The sequence below is a fragment of the Gobio gobio genome, assembly GCF_949357685.1.
Source record: "Gobio gobio genome assembly, chromosome: 4".
Lineage (NCBI taxonomy): Eukaryota > Metazoa > Chordata > Actinopteri > Cypriniformes > Gobionidae > Gobio > Gobio gobio.
Genome location: NC_137100.1, coordinates 22,921,673 through 22,939,383, shown reverse-complemented (window position 1 = coordinate 22,939,383; position 17,711 = coordinate 22,921,673). Strand labels below are relative to the sequence as shown.

Sequence of the window (17,711 nt, the reverse complement as noted above, 5' to 3'; positions counted from 1 at the left end):
AAAAAAGGAACTGATGAGGTTTCAAAAAATGGCAGGTCAGCCATATAAGCTCAGAAGAAAATGTTGTAAGCCAGCGGTGAGGATTTTCAGACCTCAAACTCAAAGCTAAAGGAAGGGTGGGTAAAATGTGGCCTAAGTGGTCTTTGTGTAACGAATTGCTGAGAGAAGAGGCAGAGAGAGAGAGAGAGAATCCACTTGCAAGCACACTTTTAATTACAACACTCCACATGAAAATACAGGAACATCTGACCCAGAACACAAACACGATCCACCACAGAAAACGCTTCGGTTACTAACGTAACCTCGGTTCCCTGCGAAGAGGGAACGAGTATTGCGTTTAGCTAAACGCTAGGGGAATTTCCTTTCCTTGAGATTTTTAAGCAAATGTTTATCCTAAAAATACCATGTAAAATGCAGTGCAGCTGCACAACTCTCAGCAGGAAGCAGCTGCGTGCTGATTGGCTGTGCCGCTGCAACTGCAGGAACCTATGGCGAGCCCACTGGGCGGGAAAGACCAATCAGGTCCCTCTAATATTCCCGCCACAAGGGGCAGCAGAATTTGCATAGCCAAGGGTATAAAAGACCTTGTCTCGCCAGGTTCGTCAGGTTAATCGACTGAAGCGACTCCCTGAGCAAGCGAAGCACTGCAAGCCAAACGCAATACTCGTTCCCTCTTCTTAGGGAACCGAGGTTACGTTAGTTCCCTTTCGAGAGTACTCTCGTATTGCGTTCAGCTAAACGCTAGGGGACCCAATGCAAAACGCTGTGCTCGCTTAACGGCTCTGAAAGCCTGGAAACACCATACCCAGACCGACCTAAGTGGGCCCGTAAATATGATATTCTTAGAAGTCCCCAATATGAGCCAGACCTGAGTCGGCCATTTAATGAGAATAACACGCAAAGATATGCCGAGGCCATGTGACCCAACATCCTCTGAAAGTGTTTGAGAGGAGTGTATGCACCAGACCTGAGGGAAACTGCTCGGTTCCAAAAAGCTGTGACGTCAGTCGCGCGTTCATCTGTAGTGAGTCTAACACTGTTCCCAGAAACTAAACGTTCTGTGTGGGAGACAATGAGCTCTTTGCCACATTGATTCTGAGACCCAAGCATTTCAAATGGTTGAGAAGCCAAGATCTGTGGTTCAATAACTATATCTCTGACTGAGCTATCGAGATAGTTGAGAATTCTCATTCCCCGAAGCCTCAGCGGGGTTAGCGCCGCTTCCATGCACTTCGTAAACGTGCAGGGAGCCAGAGATAGACCAAAGGGTAGCACCCTGTATTGGTAAACTTTCCCCTCGAAGGCGAATCTCAAGAATGGCCTGTGATGGGGGGCTATTTGTATGTGGAAATAGGCATCCTCTAGATCTACATTGAAAAACCAATCTCCCGGGCGAAGGGCCTTGTTCAGATGTCTGAGATCTAGAATGGGCCTGAGACCACTGTCTTTTTTTGGTACAAGGAAGTAACGACTGTAAAAGTCTGACTCGCTCTGTGAGGGGTGTACGGCTTCCACCGCCCCTTTCATTAACAGTTTTGATATTTTGGTTCGAAGCACGTGACTTGTTTCGCTTCTCACCGTTGTCTCTACCATGGCGCGAAAGCGGGGTGGTCTGCGAGCAAACTGTAGCGAGTAACCTTGTTCTATTGTGTTCAACACCCATTTTGAAATGCCGGGAATGGCCTGCCAGGCCTCGGCCTTTGAAGCCAGGGGCTGAATTAATTTGTGGGGCGAGTCGCTGGGTAACAGGGACTCGGTGGCCTGACACAGTGGCAACATGGGCGCGTCCAGAAAAGCGGTCTTGTCCGAGTCTTTCATCTCGGTTAGGTTAAGCCACAAATGGCGCTCCAACACCGTCAAGTTAGCCATGCATCTGCCGATCGCCTGAGCGTTGGCCTTGGTCGCACGCAGGGCCAAGTCAGTGGCGCCGCGCAGGTCCTTCAGGGCCTCGGTATCAGGGACAGACTCATCCAGGGAACGGAGGAGTTTGGCCTGGAAGACCTGAAGCACCGCCATAGAGTGTAGCGCTGAAGCCACCTGGCCGGCGGAGGCGTATATGCTCGACCGGCGAGGCTGGAAGTAGTGCGGCAGGCTTTAGATGGCTGTACAGCCTTTGACTGCCATCCCCTGGTGGAGGGCGGACAAAGGTGTGCAGCGACGGCTTCCTCGAGGGGTGGAAGAGCGTGATATCCCTTTTCCTGAGTGCCATCGACCACCGAGAGTGCGGGAGGAAAAGCGGATTTGGCGCGAGATGAAAATGCAGCCTTCCACGACTTGGATAATTCCTCGTGGACTTCTGGGAAGAAGGGAGCGGGTTTTTGAGCGGTCGGGTGGCGGTGGATATCGAAAAACCACTCGTCCAGTCTGCTTCTCGTGGGCTCCTGGGGTTGAGACCAGTCAATACTGAGGTCTTCCACGGCCTTAGTGAGCAGGCGCATAAGCTCAGCGTCAACTGAGGTTTTGCCGTCCATGGCAGTCCGCGTCGAAGTAGCGTGCTCCGAGGCGGTGTCCGACCACCCGCTTTCAGATGCAGCAAGCGAAAGGCTGTCATCCTCCTCCTCTTCCGGTCCGCCGAAGGAAACAGTAGCAGCTTCCAGACGAGGGGAGCTGTGCTGTTCCTCGGCGAACATGACAGGCGATGGCGAGGCACGCGGGGAAATGACCGGCGTGTGCTCGTCAGAGCGCTCCGGGGCCCTCTGGTCGCGGCGTTTCTTCTTGCGTGGCTCGAGAGGCTGAGAGCAAGGGACGGGATTCGGATCGAAACTGATGAGCCGAGCCCGAAGGGTCTGCAGCGCCACCTGCGCGTGGTCTCGTCCGAGACATGAGACGCAGATGATGTGTCGATACTCGTCCGGGAGAAAGCCTCTACACAAGGCACAAAAACTATTCTCGTCGATTCATAAAATTATTGTAGAACCACTGTAGTGAGACTGTTTGTAGCGACGTCTTTAGAACTTTTTATGGGTCTTGAGAGTGTAAAAGGCACATTCCAGGGCCCAGTTTATGGCCGGGGCTCTCTCTGTCTGTAACAGTGGACAAAGGTTTGCTACATTTTGATTGGATCTTGGTGGACTAACACAAACAAACTGTCCAACGCCATCAAATAAAGATGCTAGGATAATAGCCAGACACTTCTTAGAGGCCAAGAAGACCACCTTTGGTACCAAACCCAGAAAGGACAGGACTTCTCATTGGTCCACATTAGGGATGCGCGGTATACCGGTACTGCAAAAATACCGGTATATATTTTATTTCAAACGGTACGATATCATGATTTTGCTCATTTCGGTATATGCTGCTGTTCCGAAGTTCACCGCTAGGTGGCAGCGCGCTACCCAAACTGACGCGAAACCGGCAAATGTGGCAACAGAACAAGATGAATACAGCAGTTGAATCTCACTCAACACGCACAAAACTCATTAATAAAGACGAGTAGACGTGAAATTTGGAATTACTTTGCTTATAAAACTGCTGAAGAACCATCAAACCTTGCCAAGCATTTGCCACTTAATTCCTGACTTGTAAGACATTAAGAGATCGAAAGGTGAGTGCATAATTCTAACGATCTAATTTAGACATTTTTCTTTTAACACTGATTAACGCACATACATAAGATCGTATCGTTTAAATATAAAGAAATCTCCAGCATTCGTTTCAACCAGTGACGTTTAGACCTCATAATATTTGCACGCATACTATTGCACTATTTACATCCGCGAAAGACATAACCAACTATGTTTATGTAACTACTCACTAAAGATTGACATTTTGACATAATTTTGTGTGTATTTGACTGAGGAAAAACAACTTAATTTGGAATGCGCGAGCTCTTTAGGCTTGTGTGTGTGTGTGTTTGTTGTTGGCATGAGCGCAAAGAAAACTCTCTCTCTCAAAGAGCTCTCATCCCATATGTATTACGAAATGCTATAAAATCGCTTGCATGTTCAAATTGGCGAGGTTTAAAAAGACGTGGGCAGTGATTTCCGTCAGTTGTCCCGCAACGGAGTGCGCAGATTGCTTTTATAGTGCAGGTGCGATGTCTTTAAGCCAGAAGCAATGGAGACGCGCAGTAATGCTGAAATTACTTACAAAAAAGTTTCCAAATGACTGATTGATGTGACAATCTTTGTTGATTAATTTAATAATAAACATTTGCGGTAATTTCCCGCTTCATAAACCCAAAACTTGCGAGAGTGAGCAAAATTATGCACAATACCTGCATCAAAATTCAGACCCTGTATGGTATCGATTTAATATCGGTACTTCGGTATTAGATTGTGGTACCGTACCGAAGACAAAATTGTGGTATCGAGCCATCCCTAGTCCACATGCAGTTTCTGCCCTTCACCCCAACCTGAGACTAATCCCTAATGTCCTGGTCTGTGACTGCCATAAAAAATTCCACAGGACATCAGCAGTAGTGGGTGAAAGAAAGACCACAATGATCCATCCAAATCCATTCATAATTATGTTTGGAAACCTTAAGACTGATGTAAACTACACACATCCATTTCATACTTATTCAGAGAAATCAGTATTCTCAGTGACAGCTATTTGTAATGCAAAATCTTACACAGAATCAGCTGTTAATGAACAAATGAATGAACAGTTCAAACCTCTTTCCATCATGTTTGGGGTCTATTTGTTTAGAATATTGCCAAGGGTATTCTGATAGTGGTTTTAAATACATTCTAGGGGGGAAAGTTTAGACAAACACAGATATCAAGAATCAGCATATGAATCTCAACAATGGTGACAAACCTAAAGCTTTGTGCTGCAATGCATGCTAAGAGCCAAGCTAAGCTATGGTGGCTTAGTAGGGTTGGAGCTAAACTCTGCAGGACATCAGCTCTCTAGGACTGAACTTGCCTACCCCTGACTTAGAAGTACAAAAATGTACCCTTCAGGGTACAGCCCCAGTGACAAGCCATTGTACCCCTAAAGGTACAATTATGTACTTTATTTTCTGAGATTGTAGGCACTGGCCACAGGAAGAAGAGAACCCCCAAGTGCTTAAAGTTAGAGGATAGATTTCTGTCTGGTTGCCAAAGGGTGGAGCCTGAGCGGCAGTCTCTCCCCTTTTTTGAAGACCTCCATGACGAGTTTACTCATTCATAAGGGGGAATATACACTGCGTGTCTTTTTGCCCTCAACATCAACTTATTCAACTGTTGTGGGTGCGAGGGCACGTGGTTATACAATGATGCCTCAGATTGAAGAGACAGTCACGGGCTATCTCTCCCCTGGGAGCTCATTGTCATTAAAAAAGCCTACGCTCCCACCAAGCCATGCAGAACAACAACCACGCTGGTGAAGAATGAGTTTCAATCAACAGGATAGCAGGCTGATCTCACAGACATCAAAGACAGGGACAAACTATTATTAATTAATGTTCCTCTCTCGCCTTCTGGGCTGCCAACAAGGAGGGGGACATTTTGAATGTTGTGTTGGGAAAACAACTTTGTGTTGACCGGTTGTGAAGCATGTGTGCATGCGATGACGTCATTAGAATGCGCGCTCATGAGAGGCTATAAATAGATGTGAAACAGGTGCGCCTTCAGGTTTCTTTGTCTTCAGAGACCACATTGTGTGTGTGTGTGCTACCTCTCTATCTGTCCACTTTGTTAGGAGTTAGATTTCCAGTTGTCAGTGTGCTGAATTTTCTCTGTGTGAAAAAGAGAACATCCCTGATTATGATACGCATGAGTTCTGCTTTGAGTGTTTAGGGTAAGAGCACGCTGCCCCTGCATTCGAGCATGGCAAGTGTGAGCACTGTTAGCGCCAGTTTTCGTTTTTTAAATAAGTTTAGTTTTAGTTAGTTATTTGATGCTATAAAAACGGGGGGTGTGACGTCATGATTGACAGCTGCGATTGACGGTTTCTCTGAGTGAAGTTGTCACTGAGGCACTAACAGACTTTTTTCGGGATTTTGGGGAGGAGATTGGAGCTTTAGCTTTAATTTCTACATTTCTGTTTATTTCACACCAACATAATTAATTGTTCTGCATCTGTGAGAGTGTGGGCGGGCTTTTGATAGTCGCGCCTCAACTTCCTGCTCTCGACTGCACAACTCCGGTCCCGAGATTGCTACTGCGCAGACTTGATCCCAAGATGTCAGCGCCGTGTGCGGGCCTACGAAAGCTTCAACTCTGGTCAGCTGAAGTCAATGAAGTTGCGTCGTCCATATTTTTTTACGGTCTATGGCCCCAACACAGTCCAGCTCTTAAGAGGAGGGAGGAAAAGAATCAGATTGTGGTGAGTCCCACTCCCCCTCGTAAAAGGAAACCAAATCTAAGGACCATTCTCCACAAATAAAAAGTCCTGAGGCTTTTGCGCCCAGGATCATGGGGGTGTGCCCATTCAGGACGGGCTGCTTAAAATACATCAAGCAGCTCCTTTCTGACACCCTCACAACACCACTGTTCCATCCAAAATTTACAAATGTGGTTTAAACAACCAAATGCATTTACACTCGCCGGAAATATTGAATGAAAAATTATGTTTATTGTGTTTGACTGTTCAGTACTGTTCATATTTACATTTAAAAAGCAGACATGACAGTAACTTAAAAGTTACTTTCCCTAGTAACTAATTACTTTTGATATACAGCAATATGTAATGTAATTCAATTACTTTTAAAAGAAGTAACTAGTAGCTGTAACTAATTACGCATTTTCAGTAACTTGCCCAACACTGGCAATAGAATCGCAATATATATGTTATATTTTTTTATATTTATAACGATACTTATCTAGAAAATACTTGCATAATTATTTTTGTTTGCAATTTACATCTATATAGAGCGCTGCAGCTGGTACGCTATATGGAAGTGGAGTCGCTGTCTGAGATTCTACCGGAAATACGTAAGCCAAAACCAAGACCTTAAATACACAGAACAATGAGTAGATAATTAACTGCTGGTGTGTACAATGACGGTAACTATAACAACTAATATGACAACAAGGAGAGACAGAAACCAAACAGGAAGAGAACATGGAAACAATGAAAATAGAGAAGGCACTCAACTTAAAAGTCCATACAAAACAAAAGACACAGAATTGGGATTGTGACACTTTGCCCTTACGGAACAAAAATATATGGAAATATACTGCAAACTATAATGCGATATATTACATAATACATTTCCGTATATGGGAAACTAGAGCTTATATTTCTTAAAGGGTTAGTTCACCCAAAAATTATGTCATTAATTACTCACCCTCATGTCGTTCGACACCGGTAAGACCGCCGTTCATCTTCGGAACACAAATTAAGATATTTTTGTAGAAAGCTGATGGCTGAGAAAGGCCTCAGATAGGCCTCCATTGGCATTCAGTATATTCACACTCTCAAGACCCATAAAAGGCACTAAAAACGTCGTTACAAAGTCCATCTCACTACAGTGGTTCTACAATAATTTTACGATGCAATGACAATAGTTTTTGTGCGCCAAAAAAAATCTAAATAACGCCTTTATCCAACTTGTTCTTGTCTTCCGTGTATGCCTCGGACGTGAACTCACGACGCATGCGCGAGAATATGACGCAGATCCGGCGTTTGGACACAAGACCCAGAAGCGATTGGTTTACAAGCAGAGAAAGACGGGCCGTATCTAAGCTGTTGAATTCTACAACCCCATACAAGTTGGGACAGTATGGAAAACGCAAAAAAAAAAAAAAGAAGTGATTTCTAAATTTACTTTGACTTGTATTTCATTGCAGACAATATGAACACAAAATATTTCATGTTTTGTCTGGTCAACTTCATGTCATTTGTAAATATGCATCCTTTCCTGTCATTCAGACCTGCAACACATTTAAAAAAAAGTTGGGACAGTAAAGCATTTACCACTTTGTAATGTTGCCATTCCTTTTCACAACACTTAAAAGACGTTTAGGGACTGAAGACACCAAGTGATGAAGTGTTTCAGGTGTAATTTTGTCCCATTCTTCCTGCAAACAAGTCTTAAGGTGGGCAACAGTACGGGGTCTTCGTTGTCGCATTTTGCGCTTCAAAATGCGCCACACATTCTCTATTGGAGACAGGTCGGGACTGCAGGCAGGCCAGTCAAGTACCCGTACCCTCTTCCTCCGCAGCCAGGACTTTGTAATGTGTGCAGAATGTGGTTTTGCATTGTCTTGTTGAAATATGCATGGACGTCCCTGGAAAAGATGTCTTCTTGAAGGCAGCATATTTTGCTCCAAAATCTCTATGTACTTTCAGCATTAATGGTGCCTTCACAGAAGTGCAAGTTACCTTTGCCAAGGGCACTGACACAACCCCATAACATGACAGACCCTGGCTTTTGGACTTGTTGCTGGTAACAGTCTGGATGATCCTTATCTTCTTCGGTCCGGAGCACACGGCGTCCATTCCTCCCAAAAAATACCTGAAATACTGATTCATCTGACCACAGTACATCACAGTACTTGTGATGGTCCATCCCAGATGCCTCCGAGTCCAGAGAAGTCGACGGCGCTTCTGGACACTGTTAACAAAGGGCTTCCTTTTGGCACAGTACAGTTTTAACTGGCATTTGTGGATGTAACTACGTATTGTGGTACTTGACAAAGGTTTGCCAAAGTAGTCCTGAGCCCATGTGGTGATATCGCTTATAGATGAATGACGATTCTTGATGCAGTGCCGCCTGAGGGATCGGAGATCACGGTTGTTCAGCTTAGGCTTGCGCCCTTGTCCTTTACGCACTGAAATTCCTCCAGATTCCTTGAATCTTTTAATTATGTTATGCACTGTTGAATGTGAAATATCCAAATCTCTTCCTATCTTTCTTTGAGGAACATTGTTTTTAAACATTTCAATAATTTTCTCACGTATTTGTTGGCAAACTGGCGATCCTCGGCCCATCTTTGCTCCTAAAGGATTAGACCTTTCTTGGATGCTGCTTTTGTACCAAATCATAATTACAATCACCTGTTGACATCACCTGTTTCAAATCACATCATTATTTAACCATTTTACCTCATTACTAGCCCTAAATTGCTCCTGTCCCAACTTTTTTTGAAATGTGTTGCAGGTCTGAATGACAGGAAAGGATGCATATTTACAAATGACATGAAGTTGACCAGACAAAACATGAAATATTTTGTGTTCATATTGTATGCAATGAAATACAAGTCAAAGTAAATTTAGAAATCACTTCTTTTTTTTTTTTATTTGCGTTTTCCATACTGTCCCAACTTTTTCTGTTTTGGAGTTGTACATTGATCGTGCTTTAGGTCTCAGCGTAGTGCTCAAAATGGGGCTAAAGTGTCATTTCATGGATTCCCGAACGCCGGCGCGACGTCATATTCTCGCGCATGCGTCGTGGTGCTTCGTGAGTTCACGGCAGAGGCCAAAACGGAAGACAAGAACAAGTTGAATAAAGTCGTTATTTGGATTTTTTTTTTTGCACAAAAATTGTCGTCGCTTTGTAAAATTATTGTAGAGCCACTGTAGTGAGATGGACTTTGTAACGACATTTTTAGTGCCTTTTATGGGTCTTGTGAGTGTGAATGTGCTGAATGCCAATGGAGGCCTATCTGAGGCCTTTCTCAGCCATCAGCTTTTAACAAAAATATCTTCATTTGTGTTCCGAAGATGAACGGAGGTCTTACGGGTGTCGAATGACATGAGGGTGAGTAATTAATGACATAATTTTCATTTTTGGGTGAACTAACCCTTTAATATACTGCTAAATATGCACTGACCATGTATGGCTATATATATTATATAAATATTCATACAGGTTTATCCACTTTACCAGCCAACTTAAAGTTATATCCTTAATTGTGTACATATATTGCACAAACATGTTCCCATATAAATGTGAATGTATTGGACACAGTTATAAACACACATTCACGGAATGAGTTACAGCAGATTTCTAGTTCCCAGTATGCTTAGTTTTTAGGGTTACCACTGTGCTGAAGAGTAGAGCCTGTCGATAGGATGATGATTGGCCAAACTATCAAGACTAAATTACTATATTTGAAATCACTATATAAGTCGTTATTTAGTTTTTTTTGGCGCACAAAATATATATATATATTTATATATATATTTAGTACATTAATGGATCTTGAGAGTGTAAATTTCATTTCTGCCTATGCAGGCCTCACTGAGCCTTCGGATTTCAAAAAAATATCTTCTGAAGATGAACGGAGGTCTTACGGGTGTGGAACGGCATGAGGGTGAGTAATAAATGACATTATTTTCATTTTTGGGTGAACTAACCCTTTAACCATACCACCAAACCTTACCCGTATTCCACCTCAATTGCAGTAAAAAAAATTCAATACAACATGAACACAAGTACATTATAACAAACTATTTTTTACATCAGTCCACAGTAGTTAAAGACACCTAATATAAATTGAGACCAAAAAAGGATAAAGTGAAAAGAAAACAGCAGTTGTTCAATAAAAACGTAACTGCTAATGGGGGTAATATGGAGGCACGTAAAAGTTTTACTACTTTAAACAGGAGGCATCAACAAACAATTTAGCAACACTACTATAGACTTATGATGAGTTAACATGCTCTCCGTTACACTTTCCTGAAACAATACCTCAGGATATTAAGTAACTTGGCTCACACAAGAACATTTTTTGGCCAACAGCAGTGTGAAGAACATGAGGAATTTGAGGGCCTCTTGCAGAGTACATAAGCGTTGCCATGGCAACAGGTGGCTGGACTCATTGAAATGAGTGCAGAAGTAAAATATCCTCCTCTGACCCTGGTGTATCTTGTCACCATATTTATATTCAAAATCATCGAATCTGGTTAGACTGTTAGCATCTCGCTCAAAAAAATGACCAAAGAGTTTCAATATTTTTCCTATTTAAAACTTGAATCTTTTGTAGTTACATCGTGTACTAAGATTTTCTAGGCTGATATGGCTAGGAACTATACTCTCATTCCAGCGAAATAATCAAGGAACTTTGCTGCCGTACCATGGGTGCAGCAGGCGCAATGATATAACGCAGCGTCTGAAAATAGGCTAACTTCCTTCAACATAACCAACGTGACAACCTGCTTGCACAAGAAGCATGCTGGGGACTATTTTCAGGTGCTGCGTAATATCATTGCGCCTGCTGCACCCATGGTATGGCAGCAAAGTGTCTTGATTCCTAAACAGATTCAATGATCTATGCTAAGCTATGCTAAAAGTGCTACCGCCATACCCGGAGATCTGCTGAATGGATTCGAAAATGGTAAAACTCAACTGTTTAACTCTAGGGGCAAGTTGTTCAAAGGTAAGCTGATCGGATTTTGGTTATCGGATTGGATCAAATCTTGAAAATGGGTTGTTCAAAAGGGAAAGAAGGAATCTGAAATCAGATTAGATCACGGAATCCAATCCTAGTTTTAATCTGGATCAAACCTTCAGTTTGTGTTGTTCAAAACTTGTCAGTATGATTTGGATAACTTTGATCCAAAAAAACAGGATTATCCTGAACCCAACAGGGGGTAGGTTTTCAAGGTGGATTCCAGGAAGAAAATGTAGCAAAACTTGGTCAAATAATACATTTGTATCATTTAGTGTATATACTTTTATTTATATTTTGCACTTGACTTGTGTAACCATTGTAACAGTGATAAAGTAGACAAAGGCTATTAATTAAGCTATTCAGTAGTAAAGTAAAAGTAAAAATAAAATAAATATAAAAATGATCTTGTCCCCATGAAATAATCCCCCAAACAGATTTCAATAACAAATAAAAATAATATATTCAATTTTTCTGTCATTCATCACCGTATATTAATTTCAAAGAAACAATCATCAGAGATGACGAGTCTGTCAAAAATAATGTCTAACAATTGCATCCCTTACTATATGTCCAGTCAGTCCCTCATTCTGACAGAACACCAGAAGTTGGTCTGGTTCTTCAACAGGCTCAGGTGCATCATAAACATCATCACAGAGAGGGACATTGCACCTGGTAGCAATGTTGTGCAGGATGATACACGCAAGTATTATGTTGCATGCTCCCTCTGGTTCCACTTGCAAGTAGTTAAGGCATGCAAAGCGTCTCTTCAGAACTCCATTTAAACGCTCAATTGCACATCTTGTTTTGCAATGCAGTGTTGAAGCGTGTGGTTGCTGCAAGAAAAGGAGTCATCAGCCATGGTAGGAGTGGATAGGCACTGTCTCCTAATATTATGCCATCCGGTCGGTTGGTTTGGAACTCTCTGTATAAAGCACTCTCTCTCAAGATACGTGCATCATGAACAGACCCAGGCCACTACATGACACAGTTTGTGATGATGAGGTCAGCAGCGCCCACAAGTTGGATGTTGATGCCGCGCCTCCCCTTTCGGTTGATGTACTCCCCCCTCTCATGAGGTGCTTGGATATGCACATGAGTGCAGTCAATAACCCCAATAGTATTGGGCATGTTCCCCAAAAGAAAAAAAACTTGTGCTTGGTCTGGGCAATCTGGACATCATTTGGAAGTGAAACAAACTGATTGACCAGGCTGGCCAATGCAATTGACACAGCTTTCACTACATCACTCACAGTCGATTTGTCCACTCCTATATTGTCACAAACAACTTGGTAGAAAGTCCCAGATGCATAGAAGCGCAGACCAATGAGGACCTGTTCTTCCACAGACAGACTGTGACTCCATTGGGTTCTCTGTTGAAGTTTTGGCCTGACAAGGTCTGCAATGTACTTAATATCAGCATTCCCAAAGCGAAAGCGAGCATACAGTTCTTCAGTGGTGTATTGCTCTAGTGGTTGTTCACACTCAACATACACCCTTTGACGGTATCCTCTGCCACCAAAACGGTGGTAGCAATGGACAATACCTGCCATGTCAGGGCCTCTCTCTAAGTCCTCAGAGAAAGGCTGAAGATAAGATGGCTGTCAAAACCCACACACCAATTGGCTGATGTGCTGTGGCTTGTGTGCAATTAAATCAATCATGCCCAAGGCCTATAAATACTATGTTCACTACAACAGATGAGGTGGAACCATGGACTCGGAATGGCCTAATTTCACTGTTGCAGAAACCCATGCACTGCTGGAGGGTGTTAAGTGCCATTATGCTTCAATAGTAGGAAGCTCTGTTGCGGGTGGAATGGTGACTAACAAAAGGAAGAAAGACATTTGGGTTGAAATCACAGAGAATGTGAATGCAATGGGGTCTGGCCAGAAGAGGACCTTGGAGCAAGTGAAATTTAGATGGGAGAATCAACAAAGGACCTTGCTGAAGCAAAAAACACCCAAACAGGCAACAAACCCTTTAAAAAAGGTGAATACACAGATGTTCAGGACATGTGGTTCATATCCCATATTGGATATGAGAGCTCTGAAGCTCTGCACGGGATTCAAGGTGTTGTAGGGGATGGTGAGCCTACGATTGTAGAGGAAAGTGAGACAGTTCCTCCTAATGCAGAGAAAACATTAATTCTGGATCTCAGCCCTATTAATGAAGAACAACCTGGATCCTCACTGGTAGAGCCAGCAGTCACAGGAGCTCAGAAAAGAGGCTTGAAGCGTCCTGTGCCGAATAATAATGATGATGCCTATGAATCACTTCTTAAACGAGAAACTGAAAGAGCAGAAGCACAGATACTCCTGGCAGAGGAACAAATCAAGCTGACCAAACTGCAGCAAACCAAAGCGAAACTTCAGATCCGCCTCCTAAAAGCAGGGCTTGGAAATGCTGGTCCCTCATCCTCAGATGAAGAAGAACCCTGAACATTCTTTATTTTGTTAACTATTGGACATTTAGCCATTTTATGTTTTCAAAATATCCAGAATGTATTTGTTAAACTCAGTTATGTATATTTGCTTTTTATTTGTTGTGGCTCAGATGAGGGGTCATAAAAGAAATTATGAATGGAAGTGGATGTTTATGTTATTTTTGTGTTTTGTCTCAAAATAAGAAACACTTACAGTGACCCCAGGTTGGTTCTTTACATAGCTGGTAGCCCACATTATGATATGTTGTCCCATTTAGAGCACTGGTAATTCGGATTTGGCAATCTTGAAAACTGTGTATCTGGATCAGGGTGATCCAGTCCAATGTTGCTTTGAAAAACCAGCATAAAAGTAAGACGGATTACCTGATCCTGAATAGGAACATTTTGATCCAGATTAAATGTTTTGAACAACTGGCCCTAGGGGAGTTGGAAAATTAGCCTGTTTTCAAACAAAGTGGAGTGTTCCTTTAAGCTTAACTGAGTTGAATGTCTGTACAGGAAAAAATTACAGAGCACCAACTGGAAGGAAATGATAAAAAGGGGCTGTACGTTAGAATAGGGGCCACTCAAAACAGAACAGTGGCTGTGTAAATAAGGGAAGGATGGCGAGTAAAAAGAGACTCCCTTTACAAGAAAATAAATACAACCAAGCCAAATTCATTCACACCCTGCCATTTGATCTGGCAACAACGGCAGAGCACAATCACACACATAAATCACAATTATCAAGTCCTGCTCAGATACAACACCATCTGCATCCAAGCCATTTAGATTATAGACAGTTTTGCCAAAGCAAAGAAAACAGACAACATCTAATCTACAGACCAAGACTTCAAGCCGAATTTCTGTCTAAACTATACATGTGTGGTCTGGAAGTACTGTAGATACGCCAAAGACTTTAATGTCTGTGTGCTGATAAACATTGATGTTTACACTCTATGAGTGAACTTCTATTCTCCTCTTCCCCTAAAATAAAACTTGAAGACCAGTTTAAAGGGTTAGTTCACCCAAAAATTACAATTCTGTCATCATTTACTCGCCCTCATGCAGCTCTAAACCCGTAAGACTTTCGTTCATCTTCAGAATAAAAATCTATATATTTTACTAAAACCTGAGCGATTTCTGTCCCTCCATTGACACTTTGATGCTTCAAAAAGTTCATAAAGAGATTGTAAAACGAATCCATATGAATCAAGCAGTTTAGTCAAAATTTTCTGAAGAGACACTCGCTTTATACACTGAACAGATATACTTTATGCTCTTATTCACGTATAAACTGATCAATGTTTATATGTGAATAAAAGCCTAAATTTAATCTGTTCATCATATAAAGTGATCGTGTCTCTTCAGAAAATTTGGATTAGTGTTACGGTCTCTTTATGAAGCGTCAAAGTGCTAGTAGCGACTGTCAGGGACAGAAATCGCTCAAATATTTTAAAAAATATCTTCATTAGCGTTCCGAAGATGAGCGAAAGTCTTACAGGTTTAGAATAACATGAAGTGAGTAAATGATGACAGAATGTTCAGTTTTGGGTGAACTATCCCTTTAAGCAGTATTTGTACTGGTACAGCAGATGTGAAGGGCTGAGTAAAGTAAAAGTTATATACAGATATTTAGATATACAATTTAGATATACAATTTAGGCTGCTCAGATACCATGATAAACAGAAAGAATTTAATTCTGTCTCTATGTTAGCTCATGTCACAAAACTTCCAGAAGGTAACAGTGTTTCTTACCCAAAGTTCATTTCATTCATGACATTGCATGCAATCTGACTGAGTTCCCTTAATTAGTTTAATTAGTTTGCAGTGACACAGACATTTAGGCTATTTACGATAAGCTGTTAGTGTGGATGTTCAAAACTACAGTGTATATTATAAGATTATTAGAGGTGCATTCAGTAGTTTGGTCCTAATCTAAAAAGTTTACACATTAAAGGGATAGTTCATCCAAAAATACACATTTCTGACATTTCAGACATAATTTACTCACTCTCAAGTTGTTCCAAACCTGTATACATTTCTTTGTTATGCTAAACACAAAGGAAGATATTTTGACCAAACAGTTGTAGCTTCCATGGTATTTTTTTCCAATACTGTGGAAGTCAGTGGGGCCCATAAACTGTTTGGTTACAAACATTCTTCAAAATTTCTTCTTTTGTGTCTTTCTTCTTCAGCAGAACAAAGAAACTCATACAGGTTTGGAACAACTTAAGGGTGAGTAGATGATGACAGAATTTCATTTTTGGGTGAACTATACCTTTAAGAAATAAACTGTTTGTGTGCTGAGTCATTCGAATGCTGTACACTCACAAGAGATGAAGACTGCACTCATAACAGTTTTCTATAAAAAGGTTTTTAACTGCATATGGTGTGAATCACCCTCTCTCAGTGTATTTTGACTGAGTGTTGCAGGACTAAAACCTGAAAACTAGTTCAAATGTTTTTTTAAAGGGTTTTTGGTTAAATACCTGAAATAAACAAGCTCAAAATATATAATTTAAATATATAACCAAATATATAATTTGTTGTATGACATAAAATAAATCAGTAATATCACCATGTGACTTTTTAATGTATCTTGAAAAAGACCAGGGTCCAGGTGTCTAAATGGGACGACAGAGGTTGTCATGGACATTAAATGTCATGACACCGAACAGGTAAACTCGTCTTCTTACTAGTCAGCTTTGCAAACTATTCTAACTCAAACTTTCCAACTTGTAGATTTAAAATAAAGATTGAAAGAGTTGTCAAAAAGCTTAATGAGGGTGACATTGAAGTCATGAGTTTAGTGTAGTTTGCCAACTACGCCTATATTTAGCTTTTTACTTCTGGTGATTGTATTTAGGCATCAGCATGTATTAAAATGTTGTGTGTTCATTTGTGAAGATTATCTTGATGAACAAAACATGTAAGAATCATAAACTTTTGTTGGTCACACCCATGCTTCATTAAGTATGTACGTGAATTCGTGAATATGCAAATTGCACGCCCCCACTCACTCGCACAAGCTCAGAAATACACTGTAAAATCCAACAGTTGTTCTTACTAAGACTTTTTTAGTAAACTTTACTTAATGTCCAATAATTTGTTGACCTTACTTAAAACAAGTAAGTAATCTGAACTATTTGCATGCTATGCCTTCGTTACTTAGAAAACTCAAGTAAACATTACTTGACTGGTTTGAGTACCATTTTGCCAAAGCAAAAAAACAAGCGGGTGGACGGGCGGACGGGCAAAGTGTTTTTGAGGCGGGGCAATTTTTTCTAGACTTATCACTCATTTCCTCCACTTCCTCTCACCATAATTGTGATTAGTGTTCCCTTTGGTTGGACACTTGGAACTTCATTCATATTTTAGTAATTAACTTCCTATTAATGCAGCAATGCAAAAAGAAATTGATTTCAAAACAAGGGAAATTATATATATATATATATATATATATATATATATATATATATATATATATATATATATATATATATATATATATATATATATATATATATATATATATATATATATATATATATATACATATACATATATATATATACATACATATATACATATATACATACATACATACATATATATACAAGAATATAAAACAAGAAATTGATTTCAAAACAAGGGAAATTATATATATATATATATATATATATATATATATATATATATATATATATATATATATATATATATATATATATATATATATATATAATTTCCCTTGTTTTGAAATCAATTTCTTGTTTTATATTCTTGTATATATATGTATGTATGTATGTATATATGTATATATGTATGTATATATATATATATATATATATATATATATGTATATGTATATGTATATATATGTATATGTATATATATATATATATATATATATGTATATGTATATATATATATATGTATATGTATATGTATATATATATATATATATATGTATATGTATATGTATATATATATATATATATATATGTATATGTAT

The 17,711-nt window shown here is 40.5% G+C and overlaps 1 protein-coding gene and 1 pseudogene across 2 annotated transcripts in view; both read right to left on the bottom strand.

The window, feature by feature from the left end:
- The window catches only part of ptgs1 (prostaglandin-endoperoxide synthase 1), a 42,356-nt gene that overhangs the window by 16,410 nt on the left and 8,235 nt on the right, over window positions 1–17,711 (bottom strand). The gene's annotated exons all lie outside the window — the stretch shown is intronic.
- Window positions 11,801–12,820, bottom strand: LOC307124751 (putative nuclease HARBI1; annotated as a pseudogene). The gene has a single exon. The product of its transcript is annotated as a putative nuclease HARBI1 (transcript).